We start from the raw sequence: 11357 nt of genomic DNA, 5'->3' as shown, positions 1-11357 counted from the left end.
AGGGTTGGGATCACAGGCACCTGACTCTATTCGCTTTGGGTGTGCATCATAATGTTGTAAGCCGCCTGGCGTTACCTGTGTGTGAGGTGGGCTGCCCTATGCATTTGCATGTGTGCGCTGGAGAGAGAGTGAAAAAGAGAGGGAGAAATAATTATATTAATTAGATAGATCAGTGTTTCTCCACCTTGGAGACTTGAAAGTGTGTGGACTTCAACTCCCAGAATTCTGGGAGTTGAAGTCCACATACTTTCAAGTCTTAAAGGTGGAGAAACACTGAGATAGATGATAATGAGATGAGGGAGGGAGAGGGAGAGAGGGAGAGAGAGAGAGATACCATAACTAGATAGACAGATAGGCAGGCAGATAGACGGATGGATAGAGAGAAAGAGAGAGAGATAGGTAGGCAGGCAGATAGACGGATGGAGAGAGAGAGAGGGAGAGAGGGAGAGGGATACCATAACTAGATAGACAGATAAGTGGGCAGAGAGAGAGACAGACAGATGGATGGATAGAGAGAGAGAGGGGATATGTATAATTAATGTGACCAGAAGTCCCTAGCGAGGCCGTGGGCTGGCACTAACCGCCGCGGCCTAGCTTCCTCCCCGCCCCGGTCATTGGTGTCCCTCTTTACCAATCTGAAAATCTGGTCACCTTACACAAATCACACACACTCACTTGTGTTTCTCTTTCCATTTTAGCCGGCTTAGATAGTCTTTGCTCTCTTTGTAATTCTTAAAGTTTTTTTATCTGACAATTGAGAGAACAATCGGATCACCAGCCACCTTAGCCAGGCTTGTCTTTAGCTAGATCAACCGTTTGCCAGTCTGGATCCCAGGGACTCCAAAAGGCAGATCCCTTATGATTTGCTGATCGAACCAAAGAAGGAGGGGAGGGGAACAAAGGGAAAGGAATAGGGAAAGTCAGAAAGAGGAGAAGAGATCAGCTGAAGAGCAAAAGGGTCTCAGAAGAGGAAAGGCTTCTCTGAAAGCCTCAAGCTCTGCTTTGGACACCGAGCTCCTCTATTTCAAAGAGGTGGGAAGAAGAAGGGTTCTTATCTTGTCTGCTATTCCGGCAGACATAGGCAAGAGGCGATCCCCCCCCCCCAACCCTTTCTCACCAACCGCTCGGCCAACCGCTCGGGCCGAAGGTACAGAGCCCGCAATGTTAGGCTTCTGAGGGGACCGGCTGGCTGGCTCTGGGCTTCTCCGTGGAAAGGGCGTCTGGGAAAGCAGAAAGGCTAAAGGGAACCAGAGGATGGGGGCTCCTCTTGGGCAGCCTGTGCAAAGCTGGAGCTCTCTGCAGTGACTTATTTCTCCAAGGGGGCCACAGCTGGGCTGGGCTGACGCGCAACTTCTGATTTGTGCCTCCGACACTAATTTCAGGAGGCTTTTTTGAAGCCTCCGGAGACTAAAAAACTGCCCAGAATGAAGGCGAAAATCAGCTGGCCAGCGCGCACGTGCACTCGCGTGCCCCAAGAAATGGCTCCGCGTTCCACAAATTCTCCATCACGGCCTTATACCATTTCACTTAGTGGCTGTCCAGCCTCTTCTTAAAAAGTTGCAGTGATGGAGCTCCCACAACCTCTGGAGGGAAGCCCTTCCATTGATAAATTGCTCTCATTGTCGGAAAATTTCTCACTAGTTTCAGGCTGAATCTCTCCTTGATAAGTTCCCATCTGTGAGTTCTTATCCAGAAAGCCCCCAGGTGCTTTGGAGAATAGACTGACCCCCTCCTCTTTGTTCCAGCCCCTCAAATATTGAAATACTGCTAATGCCTAATCCTCCTCCTCATTAGATTAGAACAGTGGTTCTTGAACCTGCCCTAGGTCTTATTTTAGTGAGTATTATTTAGTAGTATTTTTAAAATTACACACAATGAGCCCTGGGATTCCTACTCCTGAGACCACCAGTGCAACATATCCTGCTTTACTGGGCAGTGGTTTTTTTTGTCACAGTGCGGGCTTGGGTTTTTGAGATCCTCTCTGCTAGCTCTACAAGTGGGGGAGGGATTCCCTGAGGGGAGCTTCCCCTCCCCATGGGATTAACAAGGGCTAAAATCAACCTAGAGAAGTTTTGTGCGGAAGTAAAGTGGATAAGATACTTTCAATCTAATTCTGAATGGGGTCTTTCTCTCTCTCTCTCTCTCTCTCTCCATGCCTCTCTCTTTCTGTGTGTGTGCAGCTGCTTCTACAATACAGAAAATACAGACATTTTGGACAAACTTTCCCTCCTGCTAGACAGAAATCTAAGGTGTTCAGAACTTGCTGTGCTAGCCATCACCAAATACAATTCTTACATGAATACATTAAAGTGATTACAATATAAATGAGACAAGAAAGAAAACCTTACAATGAATTTCTGTGAAGGAAGCAAAGAAAGCAAACTTTACAATCAACTTTCACCCTCCCCTATAGTCTTTACAGCTGTCTTCTGGGGATAGAAGAGAGTCTTTTGGTCTTTACTTCTCCATCTCAGGGTCCGTTCTTTCATATCTGCTAGATGGCATTAGGCTTGGCTTGCTGGTAAGAGTGGTCAGTCAGGCTTGGTAGAGTCTGTCCCAGGCTTGGCTAAGTTTTTTCCTCATGTCAGCTTTTCTCAGGATGCAATCATCAACAGCCAATTCGAGAGTTATGGTTTGAGCTAGCAGTCCTTTGTTTCTGAGGTAAAAAAGAGAGGCCAAGTATACAGTTCTTTACAGACATATCTTTAGTCTCATGTTGTGGAATCTCACCCATTCTGTCCAAGTGTGGAAATCCAAACATTATTCCAGAAGGTAGACAATGTAAATTTCATGGAACAGGACATTCCCATTGCCTCTATGATTGAAACACTTTTTCAGTAAGGTGAGTAAATTTCCAAAAGGGACAACAACTTGTGTTGCAAACAAACAAAATATCATAGGGTAGAGCATCTTGACTCATAAGCTTTTAAAAATGCACTCAGCCATAAAAGAGGGAGGGAAGAACAGCTTCAAAAAAATTGCAATTAAAAAAAGAGAGGTACTTTGAGTCAACACTCCAAAATATCAGATTCCATTCAGATGGAAGCAAATTCTCATTAAGTATATTAAACATTTACAAATGTAAGAAAAATATCTCAAAATCATTTCTTTTTATAGGTTTCATTAAGCATTTTAAACCTCAAAAATTTCCAGAAGAAAAAATCAAAATTGTATTCAGAGCCGAAAAAGAAATGTAACCGCATAACTTTTATATGCAGATGAAAAGATCACAACAGTGAAAGGTAAAGGTACAGGAACAAGTCACCCATTTACTCCAAATTTCTCAGAAGAGAGAGAAAAAAGTGGTTAAAGTGAGCAGAAAAACCCACAGCTGCCTTTAATGACCCAGAAGGAAGGAGGGAAAGAAGGGGGGGATGCACAGAGGCATTCGCAGGTATCAGTGTGGGCATCTCATATACATATACTCATGGTAAAAATGAGCAGACACTCACACTCACCGCCTTTCCTGCTTCCCTCCAAAGAATGACCAAGAAGGTAGACCGGGGGCGGGGGGAGAGATTCATGCAGACAATCACAGGTCTCTGGATCCCTTCACTTATCACTCCCTGGGGCACTGGGGACACATACGCGCATTCATACTGCAATCAGACATTCATGCTTGCTCATGCCAACCAATCATTATAAGTATTTCAGGGAGCTTTTTTTCCCACAAGCCATCAAGCTTCATTTTCTTTTATTAGAGGATCTCACCCTCCCTTCAGGTTTGGAAATGATAACACACAAGCATACACACATATACCATTAAACAACCTTGCAACTTACTGTTTCTTTATATGAAAGGGAATCAAAGTACATTCACACCAACTTTTACCATCAACATACTCACATTTGCACTGCAATCAGACTGCTTGTGCAAATTAATTTCACATACAAAAATCCCATTTCATTCTTCATGCAAAGCAATTATTACAATTATTTCAGGGAGCTGTACATAAGCCAATGAGCTCCATTTTCTATTATTAAGGGATCTCAACTTCCCTCCAGGTCTGGAAATGATTACACACACACACACACATACATGCATAAATACCATGGAACAACATATTCAGGCCTGGGGGACATCCTGTCCCTTTAAATCTTCAATTTTCTTTCCTTGGGGAACATGTGGCTCATTCTCCAAGCAGTGGGGAAACTCAGAGAGCAGTTTAAATCCTAACTACACTCCCCCTTCACTCAGTTTTCTGGGCCCAACAAATTGAGCGGAGGGAATTTCTGCCAGTTTACTCTTTTCTTTCATTGAACATTTAAAATTCTTGTCTTTTGGATTGGAGACATCTTAGTTGCAATTACCTTGAGGGTGCACAAAGACGTAGACACACATATACACAAGGACAAGGAGAAAATAAGGGGGGAAAAGAGAACTCTCAGGTTTATACAGCCTAGTTATTCCCAGCACAAATCTGTTAAATTAGGGAAGGCACAAATCTTAACAAACAAACTACGTGGTTGCATAGAAGACAGAGAAAGAGACAAACGGACAAGAGAAAGAAAGAAACCCCAACATTTTCCCTTTTCTTTTAAGTACCTTTATGTAGCCCAATTACTTTTCCTGTATCATCTTTCAGCAAAGCCCATTTCTCTACATATTGGTTTTGCTTTCCTTTTTTTCATTCTGGCCAGGACAGGCATCTGCCTTTCGTCCCAGGCCCCCAACAGCTCCCCTAGGGGGGTTTCCGTGGCCGCTCGTGAGCTACCGCTTCCCATGATCCCGCTCAGATGTGGGGCTCACTTCATCCTAGCCGGGCTTGCCACTTCGTATTCCCCACTTCAAATTCACGTCCTTAAAGGACCTTTTCACGCCCTTTTAAAGGGACTTTTTCACGCCCTTCGGAGGGACTTTTTGCATTCCTCACTGCGGGAACCTTCTTTCGCGCCTTACTCGCAGGGACTTTTCAAAAGTTTTCAAGTCTTGGGGAGAGACTCGGGAGGACCAGCCGCAGCGCTATCCAGGAGAGATCCTGTCATCAGTGGGTATGCGCACCTCCTCTTTTCCTCTCTCCTTATGCACAATGGGCGTTTGCTTTTTGTTCTCACAGGATAAAAACAGCAACAACAACAAAATGTTTTTTTCATCCATTTTCACACACACTAATCACACACATGCAGGCATACACACGTTTCCCATGCTTTAAAATTAAATTTTAGAGAATTGAAATTTAGAGGTACTGTTAAGTCTATCCCCATTAGGAGACTAGAGTTCTGCAGCAGAAGATTAGTAATGGATAAGCCGCTGAACAGTCACTCACAGCCACCGAAGGTAAAACAAAGAACATCTTTACTTGTGTAACAAAAATAGAATAGATAGTCTTCAAAATCAGACTATAAGCAGTCTTGTAGTAAATAAACAGTCTATTTACAATACGTTGAAGTTACAGTTGCTCAACTCACGATTCACCATGTAGACAGGTAACTAACATACAGACTAGCCACCATCCAATACACGGTCTTCTCTGCCAATACTAAGCACATACAGTAACAGTCAGTAACACTCAGGAACAACAGTAGAACCAGTAGAATCAGTAAAACTCAGGAAACCTCAGGAACATCAAGGAGCATCAGGGAGAACTCCGTACTAGTTCCTACTTCCTTATATGGCTGCTTAAAGCAATAGCATCCAATTACCTCTCTCTTACATTTAAAGTAACAGATACATTTGTTACAATCATGGCGTATGCTTATACATATACATTGTCAAGACTAGGGTTACATCCCTAACAGATACTCACCTTCTTTCCAGGCAGCCTTTGAGCTCAAACTCAAAACCCCTTTAAAAACCTACATCCAAATGGTTAAGGCCAAGATAAAGTCCACCCAGAGACTCAATGGGATCTGTGACGGCATGGGAGGCTTACCTGGGCCATATCCATTGGTTAGGCTAGCTTAGAGTCCCATCTGGGGTGCCAATTGTTGGAAGAAATGTCCTTCTGGGTTCAGCTCCAAGTGGGGAAAAAGACACTGGAGACATGGAGGCTGCTTAGAAAGATGGTTTTAATGGTGGACAGGACCACATGGCTTGAGTCCTGAACGGAATAGGTGATCACATGCTTCAATGTTGGTGGAGAAGATAAGGGAGGAAGAGAAGCTGAGTCCCTGGTTTTATGCCCTCTCTGGCCTTTGATCTTGATCTGGTATTCTGATTGGTTGTCAGACTCCCATGGGCCCATGTAGGGGCAACTCTCTAGGCTGCATTTTGAATCCAGGTTTGGTTGAGTTCTCAGATGCCATGTGGCGAATTGGGTAAAGGGACAATATTAATCCCCTCACTCTGGAGCTGAAGGGAAGAACTCTTTATTATGTAAGTGGACTAGCTCAGGCTTTAATGGCTCATTGACAAAGGGGGATGGGCAGGAAGCTGCAGGCAGCTATTCTGTCTTTTAAAACATGTTTGCTTCTTTTTCACATCCAGAGAAATATTCTGCCTTTTCAATATTTCCTAGGATATTTCATTTTTCTGGGAGAGGGCTGGGTGATAACTTCCTACAGTGTCCTAAAATAGTGTCGATTGATACTCTGGTCTCCGTGGGTTGAAGCTGTAATAGGTGTTATGTCTACGTTATATGCAGTGCTATCATTCCTCTATATTGTAGTTGTTTCCTGTATCATATTGCCTCTCTAGGATTCATCTGTATTGTTCCTGTGATGCATTCCTGTTCTTGTTGTATTACTCACCCTCTAGTAAAATGGTTTCTGCACAGTGATGGCTTGTAGTGTGCTTACTTACTCTACATGAAACAGATGCTGGGGTGAGGGAAGGACACATCATTGGCTAATTTGCTCTGATTTACACTTGTGGTACAGCCCATTAGACCCTGGGTGTCTTTATAGAAAACTCAAGCAGATTTGAACACTCTGCAAACTTCCAGAAAACAATAAAATATTCTTTCTTTTTGGTTTGTTTCAAATCTCCCATCCTGTCCTATTTGTGCAATTATCCCACTTAGATTGAGGGTGGCCACAATCAAATCCTTGCACTTTTGTAGCCAAACCTTCTCCCTTTTTCATGGTCTTCATAGTCTCCCTACTTTAGTCCTACAATGTATCCCAGACATTTTATTATTTATTATTTATTTTATTGAATGTATGCACTACCCATTTCATAGTTCAAGAAGAAGCAAAACCAGAAGAACCAGCTCTGTCTTTATTGTAAGGTGGCATTGACAGAACTTTGCAAGTCCCGGGGGAAACTGGAAGCATCATGGCAAGACCAGTTGGAAAAATAGCGAGCTCCAATGTGCTCCAATGAGCTTTGCGAAAATCCAGCCGGACAAACTGCTGTTGGGGCATCTTTGGACCAGAACCATCCTGCAGGGATGGGGAAGAAGGAGAGGCATCTTGGATGGCCAAGAGGAACTGGCAAGTTCCTCGGTAGGTCAGAGAAATTCCTTTGGACTGATGGCGGGACAGCAGCCATTTTCAAATGACCGCTCTGAAGCTGGGGCAACCGGATTAAGTTTTTGAGGAGGAAAGGTGTTGGAATGGAGTGTTGGAACCGGGTGAGTGATTAGCCAACTCACAGGTAAAAGAAAACTTTGAATTTGGACTTAAAAAGGGTCCCAGAACTGAATTAATGGCTAATTGGCATTTGAGAAATTCCATGGAAGAAGAAGGATAAAGAGGAGGCAAAAACACTAAAGCCGAAGAAGATTTTTCCTTTCATAATTGGATTTGGAGAAACTAAAAATAATAAAAGGAAAGAACACAGGGGAAAGTGTTTTTGACAATTTTGACAATCAGCTGGTTTGAATGTATTGTGGATTTGAGAGAGCCCTCTGCTGGTTGAAAGTACTACAATACTTTGTGAAAGATAAAAGTGACAGTGCAGCCGTGAAACTTGACCTTGACTACCGGAAAAGATAATTTGGAACTGTGAGAACTACTAAGGAGTGTTTGTTTTTCTATATTGCTTGATTTTCTATGGCTGTGGAACACAATAATTTTTTTTACTTGGATTGGATTTACTAATATTAGAATTGGACATTAGAATCTGGAAAAATAGGACTGTATGGACTTTAAGTTCTAATGAAATGTAACACATCCCAAAAGTCTTTAAAATTCTTAAATTTGTTAAAATGGCAATATGGATGTATGATGAATTATTTGAGATGCTAAAAAATGCGCATGAAAATTTAAAAGGCAATATAAAGTCAGAAATTTGGCTGGAGCACACAGATCAGGAAACAGGAGAGAAAGGGATAAAAGAGAGCATAAATAAAGAACAAAAAAATAATATTAAAAAAGGAACTGAAAATAAAAAACAGATGGGATTTACAGTGGCACAAAAGGGTAGACGGGGAAATGCCCCCCCCCCAAAAGAATCAATCAAAGGGCAAAGAGGAAACAGTGGGAAGAGACTAGGAAAAACCCTGGGGAAAACTCCTTAAACAATAAAATTAAAAGTGAGAAAAAGGATTCAGAAGAAAAGATACAGTAATTATAAAAAGAAAAAAGAAGAAGAAGCTAAGAGAATGGGATAAAAAAGAAAATAAATAAGAAGTGGAATCTTTGAGAGACCAAGAAAAAATGGTTAAAGAGGAGGAGGAAGGGAAATAAGGTAGATATTAGGAGATTAAAGGGAATTGTGTTAATATTAATGATGGTGGATAGTTAATTAAGATGTAAGGGAATTATCTCAACATTATTAATTGAGGATAATTAATTAAGTTGAATGTTCTTTGGGTAAAAAAATGATTTTGAGGATATATGTTGCTTACTGCAAAACAGACCAATAGATGAAATGTAAAATGGCAATTTGGTTTAACTTTGAAGATAATTTAAATTAAGAGACAAAGAGGAAATGTTAAGGAGTGGGATGGGGAATTTGAGAAACATATTTAGCAATGGGAGTTGATGTTATTGTAAGAGATTAGAAATTAAGTGCTATTAGTGATATTGTTTATGTACTAAGAAGAAAGTAAGTTCAAGATGAGAAATATGGAAAGAGAATAATAGGGCTGAAATTGGAAACAGAGATATGATGTAAAATGGATTATGTATACGGGAAGATGTAAAAGAAGAGATCCAAAGAAAACACTTTGTTCATAAAATGTGTAAAAATTTGCAATAAAAAATGAAAACTTTAGGAAAAAAGAACATTGCAAGTCCCAAATTACATTTCCCTCCCAAGGCCGTCCCCCCCCCACCCCCCACACCTACACAAACCCTCGGTTAACCTCAGAATTAATGGGAGGATCCTTTGGGACTCTGGCTCTGCTATTCCCTAAATTTTTAGATATCTAATTTGAACTTTTGCAGGATGGGATGACTTGGTGAAGGTATTTATCCACCTGGCTTGTAAGCGTGGGAGTCACATCCCTTAAAAAGCAAGAAACAGGAAATTTATCAATGTGACCCTTTGCTTTGGAGATGATCAGGGAGATCAGAGAATGTCTTGGGGTGGATGGGATGTTTTTTTGGAGAAAAGGCACTCTATTTTGGAGCGGGGTGGGGGAGGTTCCCCCCTCTTAATGGGAAAACCTGTGAATCTACTCTTGGGAAAGCAGGATCAGTTGAGGGGCTCTCTTTGGACACGGAATCTCCTGCTTGGTCGGGGGAGGAAGGGCCTGTCCCAGAGGGGCTGGGCTCCCCTGTGGAAATGAGGATGGGGTGAACTGCCCCATGGCTGCATTTAAAGGTTGAATTTAAAAGCAGGGGAAGAGGGAGAATATGCAGGATGGAGGGGAGGAAAACTAGGGCAGTACACCCCCTGACGAGCTCTGAGGGGAGAGAATAGGGCAGCCGTCACTCTAAGCCTCCAGCATGACTCAGAATTCACCCAATTTCAGCTGTGAAAGCTTCCTCTGCCTACCTCACAGGGTTGTGGTGTGGGAAGAAACAGGGGACTGGGGGCTGCGTTGAGCTCCTGAATATTAAACAAACAAACAAACAAAGAAAGAAAGAAAGCATACCACAGTAGTAATGGGAGACCTTACCCAGATATCAAATGGGGGACCAACTCTGCAGTGAGAGGGAGATCAAATAGATTCCTGGCCAACCTAGCTGACAACTTTGTCACCCAAATCTAGAGGAAGGGACTTTGAGTGCCCAACAGAAGCATCCTTGCCCCAAAGGCTCCTCCTGAAAGCCTCCAAGGAAGACCAGGGGGGATCTGAAGTGAAGCAGCAGGAGAGACGGTCATCTGAGATGTCCATCAGGTGGATCCGAAGTGGGCTCTGGCCCTAGGAGGTGGTGGTGGTCTCCTCTGGGAGGCTGGCCAGAATCGGACCAGCAGCTTCTCTCCTCCAGCTGCTGGGAAGAAAAGAAAGAAGATAGTTGAGCTTTAGTAGACAGGAAGGACTAGAAGGCAGAGGTCCAAGGGGCCGTCAGGTGGAGTAAGTTGGAGGTTCAAAAGGAGAAGGGGGAGTTTGGCTGGAGGATCCATCCATCCATCCATCCATCCTGTGTCTTCCTGCTACCATGAAGGAGGTGGGCTCTTTGTGACCTCTTGATCTGGCTGAGAGGGTGGAGCTGTGTGTTGTGGAGGTACTTGGGATGTGCCACCTGTTGTGTATATCCCCGCCTACTGATTGGCTGGAGTGAACAGGGAGGTGCTAGGGGGCTGGATGCAGCCAATGGTAAATGGTTCATTGAAGAGATGCTCTTGGCCCCTCCCCAATCACGGTGTGATGAATGGATGAGAGTTTCCTTGTCTCCTACTGACAAACAGCTGATTTTGCTACCAAAGCTGGTTATTGAGTGGCTTTGATCCCTGGTTTTTGAATGGGAGACCAGGAAGGAGCCAAGTCAGCCTTCAGATGATGGAGTGATGAGAAGATCTGGTCGATTGACAACTTCTCCCATCAGCTGCTCATTTTCCTTAAGTGCCCCTGGGTTTTAGCTGCACTTTTTGAAATTTTATAGTCTCTTGATTTATGATGACTTCTGACCTATTTTATAATCCCTTGCTGAACTTTTACAAATTTCTCTTTCGTTGTTTACCATTAAATTTTAAATTATTTTTAACCATATGGAAATTGTGGTAGTCTCCACACCTTATCCAGGGTTATACTATTAATTTTGCTCTTCTAGCTTTCTTTCTTTCTTTTTCTTTATAAAAAGAGCCTTGATATTTAGCTCTTAATTTTTGATGGGAAAATTCCCCTTTCTTTAACCATGGGGAAAAATACTTTTCTATGTGGAGAGAGGGAGAGAGGGAGAGATCTTGGCAGGAGGGATTTCTCCAAGGAGGATGGAAAGCCTGATCCAGGGGAAGGAGGTATGGCGTAAAGTAAGGCTGCCATTTCTACTTCATCACAGACATAATAGCAATAGCCGTTAGACTTATATACCGCTTCATAGGGCTTTCAGCCCTCTCTAAGCGGTTTACAGAGTCAGCATAT

The sequence above is a fragment of the Thamnophis elegans genome, chromosome 17 (genome assembly GCF_009769535.1).
Source record: "Thamnophis elegans isolate rThaEle1 chromosome 17, rThaEle1.pri, whole genome shotgun sequence".
Lineage (NCBI taxonomy): Eukaryota > Metazoa > Chordata > Lepidosauria > Squamata > Colubridae > Thamnophis > Thamnophis elegans.
This window is presented reverse-complemented; position numbering follows the sequence as displayed.